Source organism: Calliopsis andreniformis, chromosome 5, assembly GCF_051401765.1.
Source record: "Calliopsis andreniformis isolate RMS-2024a chromosome 5, iyCalAndr_principal, whole genome shotgun sequence".
NCBI lineage: Eukaryota > Metazoa > Arthropoda > Insecta > Hymenoptera > Andrenidae > Calliopsis > Calliopsis andreniformis.
Genome location: NC_135066.1, coordinates 10,995,784 through 11,006,201, shown reverse-complemented (window position 1 = coordinate 11,006,201; position 10,418 = coordinate 10,995,784).

Below are 10,418 nucleotides of genomic sequence, written 5' to 3'. Positions count from 1 at the left end.
AAGGAAATAGTAACGCCCAGTGGTTAAGAAGTGTTCTGTGTATATAGTTTCTGTGGTATACAAGTTGTGGTCGCGGTATACTTTTTTGTTTCTGTAAGCGTTGAAGTGGAATAGCATCTATAGAATATTATAAGCTTTACCTTGCAAAGTAGCGTGAAAGAAACATTCTCCATAGAAAATTTAATAGCAATGAAATTTTTCTAGCGGCTCATTTACAATTTGAATTACCTATAAGTAAAATCCTTTTTACTTTTAAGAATGAGATAGAAATTTTTCTAATACACAATTCGCCCATTAATTTCGAATAAAACGATATTCCTTATATTGTATTTTATACATTCAAAATATATTATAGTATTGGTAGGTAACCATTGTACAATTGATAACAGATAAATGATTACTAAATTCACGAAAGCGATCAACTTTTTCTCACGTTTCACTTGTAACCATACAATGTTATCTACAGCCTATTTTATGGGAGTATAAATTCTTCGTTGTCTCTAAAAAGCTATCAAGTTCGAGGCGTATTAAATATACCATGAAATGTAATTTAACTCATATTTCTCTTCTGATCATGGTGTTATAACTTAATACCATGTTACAAAGTATGCGTATGTGTACGTATATATGTATATATATCTGCTGAGTTGTTTTATATAATATGTAAGAGGCAATCGCATGTAAAGGAACTGTAAAGATTGCTTCTGAGATATTCGTTTTCTTCGATGACTCGTATCAAATGTCATACCTTGCATGCAAGTGAAATACCATATGAATGCATCATTGAGCTCGTCTTTAGCATTTCTTTTTCTCACATAGGTATTAACAAAAAGACGTTAACAAAACCGACTGTAACAAATCTGTTATTATCCTTATTCGTAAACAGAAACAGTTTACTGTACTAAAAACCAAGTAGAACTTATTAATAATTGGTAAGAAACAGGTGAAAACACCACTTTAATCTCAAAACGTCATCAAAATCATTTTTAGAATACCAGAAGAATTTAGCATTATAATACAAACTAATAAGTTAAACTCAATTAGTTACCAATTTTCAACAAAAAGATTAACAATCGAAATTCACATCCAAAAGTAGCACAGTTCTCCTAATCTCAAACAAAACTCCGCCAATTCCTCGATCCCCTATTTTATAATCTTTCATTCATCCATGTAATAACCACCTCCATCGAATCCAACTCCCTCCTTTTATTGCCAAAAAAGGGCCACAAAAAGCATGCATGTTTGCACAGACGTCTGGCCAAGGACTACACATATTCGATTCGACGATCGATCCTTCCATTCGAGTACCATGAGCTAAGAGCAAAGAACATGCAGACTCACGATCGTGTACCGAGACACCGCTGAAAGTCTGAATGAATTAGCCTCGTTGCGGAAGAACGAGCGCGAACCGTCGCAAAGGAACGTGTGTATATGTTATATAATAACGAATGGTATTGAAAGGGGGCCCGGTTAGTAGTAGAAGGCTGCTGTGACGAGGCAGAAACGAGAGACAGGTTCAATCGTCGAATTAGACGCGCTCTATCCTCGTCCACCCGGTCAGTTTCGTGCGGTGACTCGTTCGCAGACACGATTACTGCAATAATATGTCGTTACACCTACTTGGGTCAATGGCCCACTTCTCACGGGGGGAGATCGTGTAATGTATTGCTCATTTTTCATTCTGCTGGTCGTCAACATGTACGCGTCCCGATGAAACACGTTACGCAATTCGTGCATCGGCTGTCCTCGTAGAGATAAATAATCGCCCTTCAACACTGTGGAATTCAACTACTTTGTGCCGCTATTTTTTTCTCCTCTTGGCCTTTTTGCCTTTAAAGCCATTGGAAGACTTTAACGCTGGCAGAGGAGCGGCAGAGTTGATCTTACGAGGCGATAGAGAAATCGGGTACAGTTGAAGCTTGGTTATTTAGAACTTTAGTTATTCATTGATTTGGTGAATTTAAATAAATAACAAAGCTATCTCTCAAAATAGCAAACTTAAATCTATAAGAATCCTCTTCAGTCCTACGATATTTGCTTCTTATAGACTCGCGACTTGCCTCTAGGAACGAACTCACAAGGAAGAGAAGCAAAATTCAGAAGACAGAAGCGAGAAAACCAAGAGTTTAACTTGAATAGACAACTGTACTACTAAAAATGTATTTATTCATCAGCCAGACGTCCAGTGGCCAAGATGGCGGACGCGTACGATGGTTCGTCTGGTCTAGGGGTCTCCTAGCGTGCGCGTGAACCACGGTCGGAGCAATCATCGTATCACACGTGGTTGTAGTTGTCGTCTATGTAGAAGACCACGTGGCTGCACTAGATTAATATTAAGTGATTCACGCTACGTAATGCGATCCTTGTTGTTAGACACGACGCTTAGACGTCTACGTGCGCGCTTTTTATACACGTCGAGATCCGCCCGGTCTGCTGGGATCTCGTTCCCCTGTTACACAGACCCGGCGTTACATTGTTACACATTGAGAGACATCTGCTTAGCTGGGAGCAATTGAATTTATTAAGACACATTACGCAAATTGTAGTACCGAGAGTATTATACTAATGAGAATAGAGCGTTACATCTTTGTTAGATGTGAATCGAACGTCGTCGAGTGTACCACTTACTCTATGCTGGACGAAAGGAGCTCTAATCGAGCGACGTATCCTAAAAGCAGATGGGGACAGACATTAGAACAGCAAGTAGTTTATTATGAGAACTCAACATTCTCTGGCCTTGTCGAAAATTTATAGCATCTTTTCGCCAATAATATTTTTTCATAATTTGATAGAAGCTTGATAGAATACAATTTTCTGTAACCTCCTTTAAGATACGGTGCCCATACTTCTATATTCCCCCTCCTTTCTGGTCTAAATTTGTTGAATCTTTAGTAGCATGAATATTCAATATACAACAGCCGGCAGAGCAAATTTTATGAAATTCTGATAATCCAATTCAGAGATATAAAGCAAAATAGAAGTTAACATATATATTTTTGGATTCAGGAGACCTCAAAACAGAGGATTAACTCTTCTGTCGAGAACCTATTCTAAAAGCAGACAGATAAAAAAAGTTTATTATCGAATTCTTTTTAGAGATCGTTAAGTAGATTGTGCTTCAGCAAATAGTCTGTATGATACCAAGGTAATCATGTCATGTTTGTATGTTTCCGCGGTCTAATCAGCAGCTACATTATGTCAATGCTACGCGAGGTTGAATGACCAATGACCCTTGTCCACGGCGTTACATAACATTACGTTCCGTTTCTTAGCCATTATATATTGAATGATACGATAAATCGCAGTAATCCGTTGCTTTCGACATTTAAGGCGAATGATTCACGCTGTTGGCGTTGCATAATAAAGCGTAGAAAAGAAAATAGAGGAGCGGATTATCGGAGGAATTTGCAGACAGCTGAGTTATCTCATTTCAGAATATGCATATTGGGCTTGGAACACATAAACGATTCGAAACTGTTCCAGAAACAGAATTACTGTATCCTCGTGTTTTTACTTGATCTAATTTGAACCATACTGCATTGATGTCAATCCCATTGGGTCGATTGAACGCTTTCAGTCGAATTATATTTTTCAACAATCGTTCTTCGCGCTAATGGATTGCCGCAGAAGGAATTCCAATTTAAACGAGATAGAAGTTTCCATCGTTGAATCGAAGGAGCAATTTGCCGAGCAATTTGTGTCAGTTCAGCATGCTTCTCGGAAAGATGCGAATCGCAACTCGTGATTGGCTTAACAACAATTTAAAACGAATCACGCAGAACAAACAAGAGTAATAGTACTTGGGACTAGGAGTCCGTCTGGCGCAATCATATAATAGTACAGTAATGAAAGAGAAAAGAAAATATTGCATGATATTAATCCATCGTATAAAATCTAATTCTATATAAATAGAAAGTAAAGAAATATGGTATGAATTTTTCTAAAACAGCTATCACCCACTGAAACACACACGCTGTTCAGAAGTTTGAATATTTCGTCATAATCTGCGACAATTCGCGAGTTCAACGTACACGTCACCTGGACTCATCGAGAGGATGCTGCGCCAGGTTGCGCAGAACGCTTCAATAGAGCCGTAAATTTCGAGAGAACGAAGAAGAGACGTCTTCGGCCGAATATGGTCTGTTTGCAAATTCACGATATAACATGGTTATGATTTATGATTCATATGTGTGATGAGGGTCAACGCGAGAAGGAATGCACGCGGCCATTACGTACACGTACGAGCATTGTGGTTTACGCATGGGCATATGTTAGCAAGGCACGTGCTCGTTAAAGAGAATTACGGTACGTCTTTCAACCGTTGCATTGTCTTAGGTGACTGTTTATTTATACTGTATAATATACAATATCGCGGTGGGGTGATGCCAGTCGTCGGCGACGATTGAGAAGAAACGCAGAGTGCTCTAAAAAGGCAGAAGGGTCTGAAAGATTTTTTACACAGCTTTATTTACGATTTTCTTCAAATATCCATACAGTTAGGAAACAAATAAAACAGTAAGTAAATATACTACTCATTAGAGTCCCGTTAAGAAATATTTGGAATAGAATTTTACTTCAAATTTTTACAAACCGACTCTATTTCTAATCCTTTTATATTTAATATCTACATTAATTAAAGTCTGAGCAGATAAAAAAATGTTCGTTGAATATTCAACACAATCGTTCCCTTATTAATTCTGGAACAGGCGCCATGGACGAATGTTTCGAAGCTATTTGAATTACAATGTCGTTGTTTATTCGGTCTATAAATAATTATCGCGATGATTCGTTAATCGCGATGATTCGTTAATCGCGATGGGAAGCGAACGAGACTAAAAGAAACGAAGAAACAATGCTGACGTTGGGGGAGACAGACCGCGATAAATATTGAACGGGTAAATTAAAGAACGAGTAATAACCTCTTACCGAACGAATTCTTTCGGCAGAATTTATTTGTTTTTCTCCATAAATTATGCGTAATTTACGATGATGCATTTCGCACGCCTACGCGCTCTCGAGCACGTATGATTTAAAACAGCTCGCTCCAGGGTTAAAATCGTATTCCGCCAAACGCTCGACACTCTGAGAACACTTCGCACGGCTTTAACTCTTTGTAACCTAAATTCTTGCATCCTGTCGAGAGAATCGTGGTTCAACACGTTTATATAAGTTTCAGACAATTCTAAAGCGACGTAACTCTGTTTATACATAAATGACTATCCTTTGGTTCATCAAAATCTCGTACGTGAACTTGAGTAATGAAATTTCAATTAGAGTTTAGTGCTAAGTAAAATATGATTACATGCTAGAAAGGAATTTAGCTATTAATCAGGTTGAAAATTAAGAATAATTGCTTCTGATGTTTTTACTTGAAAAAATGTAAATTATATTCTATTAATTAAACACTGTAGAAATATAAGCTACTTAATAGATAGAGGATAGAAGATTAAGAATCCTTCGAAGAAGGATCTCAAGAATTACTTGATAAATAGGAAATGCTGATAGAATGTAATAATCGACAGAGCTGTGACTAAAAATAACAGTACACAGTAATTACTTTACGAATAAAATGATTTTATGGGACAGTCTAATAGAACGTTACGGAAAAAAGTAAAACTTATTTTCTTTCGAATACGCGGGCGTATGGCTCAGTCGCAGAGATAAATTGTAAGCCGATGGTTTTTGTGCATTTCGAGACACTCCGTGCAGACATTGCGCGTCGATCGTAATTAATGAGACGCCGTTATTGATGATCCGAGGGAAACATGGCAAAGCTCAAAGCGTATCCTTTTCGGAACTCGTTTTACCAGTCGCAACAAAGCGACAGATAGAACCGTTGCTCGGATCCACGACTAGAGCTCTCTCTTAGGGATCCGACATAATTAATTAGCAACGGCATTAAATGGACACGTCAGCAGGAACCAGTTTTTAGTCCTGTAATTAACGATCCGGGATAAGATCGCTCCCCTTTGTTCGTTATAACGTTATATTTACTTTCGTGCAGCGGCACTTGCTCCAGACTAACTAAGATTCGCACAATCGATACGTTTGAATATCCTGGAGATCGAGAAATTTTCCCACTATGCAGCGCATATCGCATAGACGACATTGTTAATCCTTTCGACAAATTGCTCATAAATTTTCTCTTATGAGAAAGAGCATCTTTGATATGTATCATTATTTGAGACTTCGCGGTGTTCTTCAATATTCTGTAAAATAGAAATCTTTGACAATATGCCTAACATGGTTCAAAGATTCAAAAAAATATGTAAGTATCTATTTTTCATATTTAGATTAATGATAAGAAACCTCAGTTAACGTCTTCACAGATAGTCAATAGAAGATTGAATAAATTACTACTTCATTATTCTGCCTATCATGGCAGACCAGAAGTTGAAAGGCTAGCCCCCTAAAGCTTGCAATACTTTCGCATAGAATTACGTAGATGCTTAGTGGTAGCACTGTCATAAAGGAAACACGCATTACAGTGTATTATTGGCACGAATGCCGTAACATCATTAAGGCGGGGAAGTACAGTAATACCTAACAACAGAGTATCCGCAGCCCTATTTACCCCTGCTTGGACAGAAATGGATTTCACCGCTGCGTGGCTATTATCCACTTCCGTCCTCCAACACGATCTACGCTGACTATAATTTGCCTATGAGCTGCAGACGGACAATTTCCTTCACGCCTTTGGAAGTTTAGAGCTGGGTCGAGGAAAAAATCACTTGGGAGACATTCGCCTATTAATTCAGCTGACTGTAGAATTTTTTTCTAATACTTTATTTAAGAAGAAAATTGTCCCTACAATAATTCTATTTAATGGAGTTCTTACAACTCTGCTTAATGAGTACTTTTGCCACACTATTCTATTTAATCCCATACTGCCCTAGAAATTCTCTCTTTCAGTAGGGGGCCTTCTCCTTGCTACTCTATTTAATGGGGATAATTTTCCTCAGAACTCTATTTAATAGAGGACCTTTCTTTCTGTATTCTGTTCTAGTAACGATTCACTCACTGAATTGCTAGAAAATGGGACTGCGATTATACCAATGGATACAATATTTCGACTGAACCTTATGTGACATTTCCAAATAAATAAATTCAAATGGAGACATCACTGTCACATCACGTGAAATCATGATACATATTATAGCAAATTTGTTTCATATTATAGTAAAATAAATCTAACGCAAGTTCACGTGCAGTGACAGCAATGTGTTCGCTTCTTGAATGAACTTCCAACTCTTCAAACTCTCAAATTACTCCAAACACCATTTCCACTCTACACAATAGTAGAAATAAACCGAAGAAAATGACCATTTTTTCTTCCTGACTCTACTCGTTCGTCTTTTTTCATGGGGCAGACTATAGCTCAGAGTGGAGGTGGCATCAATGCGCCAGAACCGTGGCAATGTGTGGAGGAGCTATTAGCAGTGAGCAAAAAGAAATAAGCAAATTACTTAACGCCTGTACCGCCGCGAGAGGATGGCTCCGCGGCACGGAGAGGTTTGTGAATATTAAAGAATCCTCGCGCGACAGGACGAGAGGGAGGTCGAAGAGGGGAGGACGAAAGGAACGAGTGAGAGAGAGAGAGAGGGGGGACTGGGAAAAGCCTCGTACGCGTTCCGTCGCGTATTGCCGTGTGCATATTTACAGACACGTGCACTTTCGCGCCTCGGATCTCTCGAGAAAGATGATTATTTGCATCGCGACACCTCCTCGCTAAGCCGGCTGGTTATTTACTTATTTACTTCCCTGTCCTTCGCTGTGTACACCCATCGTCTTCTCCTGTCCTCCTCTCCCCCTCTCCCTTTCGAGCAAAAGAGGAAACGTTTTGTGCCAGCGAGGACCGCTGGCCCTCGAGGTGGTTCTTGAATTTCAGAATTCCACGCGGGAAAATAGAAATCGGAAAGCACAGAGGGCGCTGGCTACACGCTATGGCGGCTGCTGGCCCTCGGCGTCCTCCGATCTCGATTCGCTGTTTTGTGATGGTATTGTTTAGCCTGATGGAACTTCACGAGGAAACGAGGAACGTAAGTGTCCTGCCTGGCAAGGCACGTATTTCCATCGATGATTCGGGGGCAATTGCCTGTCTCGACGACAACTTTAATCTTCGAGCTTTGTTGGCTTCTGCGAAGCAGCTTGTCTTTACCCTGAGCGCAGCGAATATTTCTTTACTTACGACGTCTGCTGATGTATTATGCTTGTAACGATTTCAATCGTCATTTTAAATTTAGATATTTTAGTTACGATGAGCTTGAAAGCTTGGGGAATTTGAAAATGTTTCTTATTGGAATTACTTGGGTTTCTGGATTTTTAAGAGATTGCTTCATTAGTGATTAGAATATTTCTCTAATTCCTTCATGTATATTTGGATATATTCTTGAACTCTGAAGAATGAGTTTGTTACTAAAGAGCTTTCAGAATTGTTTAAATATTGTGACGAATTCATGGCATATTATAAATATACTTTGTAACTGTTTTATAAGATAAAAATGGAAAGGTATTATGAAATATTCATCACCTTAAGGATTCTTTAGAAATAAACATGCAACACTGCTGTTCTAATTTTACAAATTGCCGAAAGGTGTATAATAGGAAGCCCAGAGATAAAAAAAATATCAAAATTAGCTACTTTCGAGACACCTTTCGTGCCAAAATGTTTTCATGCGTTTTGCTTTCATTATTAAAAACAACAGGGCTCTTCGGTAATAAGAACTTTATGCAGAACGTTTCCGGAGGCAATACTACAAGATCCTTTTCATTTAATATGCAATTATTTACTTTGTAAAAGAGTACGACGTGCGTGCGAAACGCGATCTTCTCTGGTTTGTAATCACGTACCGTTCTTGACCCCTTGCTTCTTTCTTTTTATTCCTCTACATTGCTAGCCAAGGAAGTTAAACACCTATTGCATAATTTAGTGACAATAATCGATTCGATGTGTTCCTAGTTCATTTACATATCAACTACCCACTATACTATTTGTCTAACAAATCCCCGAGAATTTGTAAATCACCAAGTACACAGAAACCTCGTAAAAATTCTCCAAAACGTAAATGCCTATTAAAATTCATAAATCAGACGAGGTACTTCTCATCGACACCAACGTTCGCACGACATCTAAAAAGCAACAGCAAAATCATCTTCAAGTGTCAACCCCTCATCAAAACCATCCCAGGAGCTTCCCATCGGAGCTCTGACAGTAATTGGACTATCTCACGCTAGATCCATCGCATCGTTATTTAATAATATCCCAAGCAACCAGAACCCTCAAGTAAAGCCAATCTTTGCCTGTGAACCGTGTCCCCGCGCGCGACCACGAAGAAACCTAACACGCGATTTTCCGCTGGCACTGGAAAAGGGAGGGCGCGTGCATGTACAGTTAGCTCGATCGGAATATTCAAGAACACGGCGATCGTTCACGCTGGAGGCCGTGTTCGCGTTCACGGGGCCTCTCGAAATCGTCGAGAGAGAGCCCCGAAGAGCCTCGACGTTTTCGCGGTTGGACGCGGTCGAATGCAGCTCGCATCGGCCCGTTACCACGACGATATGTAAAACGCAGTCACGGACCGACGTGCTCGGTTTGCATACGGGCAAAGGTTCTCTCTGCCGGTTGTTTACAGTATTGAGCAGCACGAGGACGAACGACGTGGAGGAAGGTCGAAGAGAAAGGGTGCGGCGAGGGAACAGCCAGACAGTGTCGCCAGTAAATTCATAAACCTGACCCATGTGGCTGTCTGCTGTCTTAGAATGTAGGATTGCACTGATATGCAATAAATAGTTACTTCTTTGCTGAAAACCATGGCTACTACGTACATGGATAATACACCAAAACTGTTGAAAACATCTTTTCAGAGAGGACAGATATTAACACTTTAAATAAGATTGAAGAGAACTTAAGTAAAGATCAAATGAATTTTAAAGGAAGTTGTGAGAAGGTAGAGATATTGCATTTTCTTTTCTGAGAAAGTTAATTAAAGCTGCGATGTCTACTATTATTGATACCAAAGGGGGACCATAAGAGGATATTGATAATTTAATTGGACCTGTATCCTGCAGGCGTCAGCACAATATTTGTACTTTTTTTTTCTTTTTTGTACGTAAAATTTAATTTTCCCAAATATTGCATTTATGTTTCCTCTACAATTTTTAGAAGATAGGTTTAGATGCAGTTTATAGTACGTAAGATAAGAGCGTCTGACTACTGACTTTATCTACTGCGAACTAGATGTACGCGTCGTTAACTAAACTTCAAAGTCAGTTTTTTAAAGAACAGAGTGGGATATGAAATTATAAAATATTGCCTGTAGTTCCTATATTTTCAGCTCGTCAATTATTTCTTTACGTAGTGTACTATTTTGCCATTTATACTACCGACTTTCAGGTATTCTGTACATACGTTTTTCTGC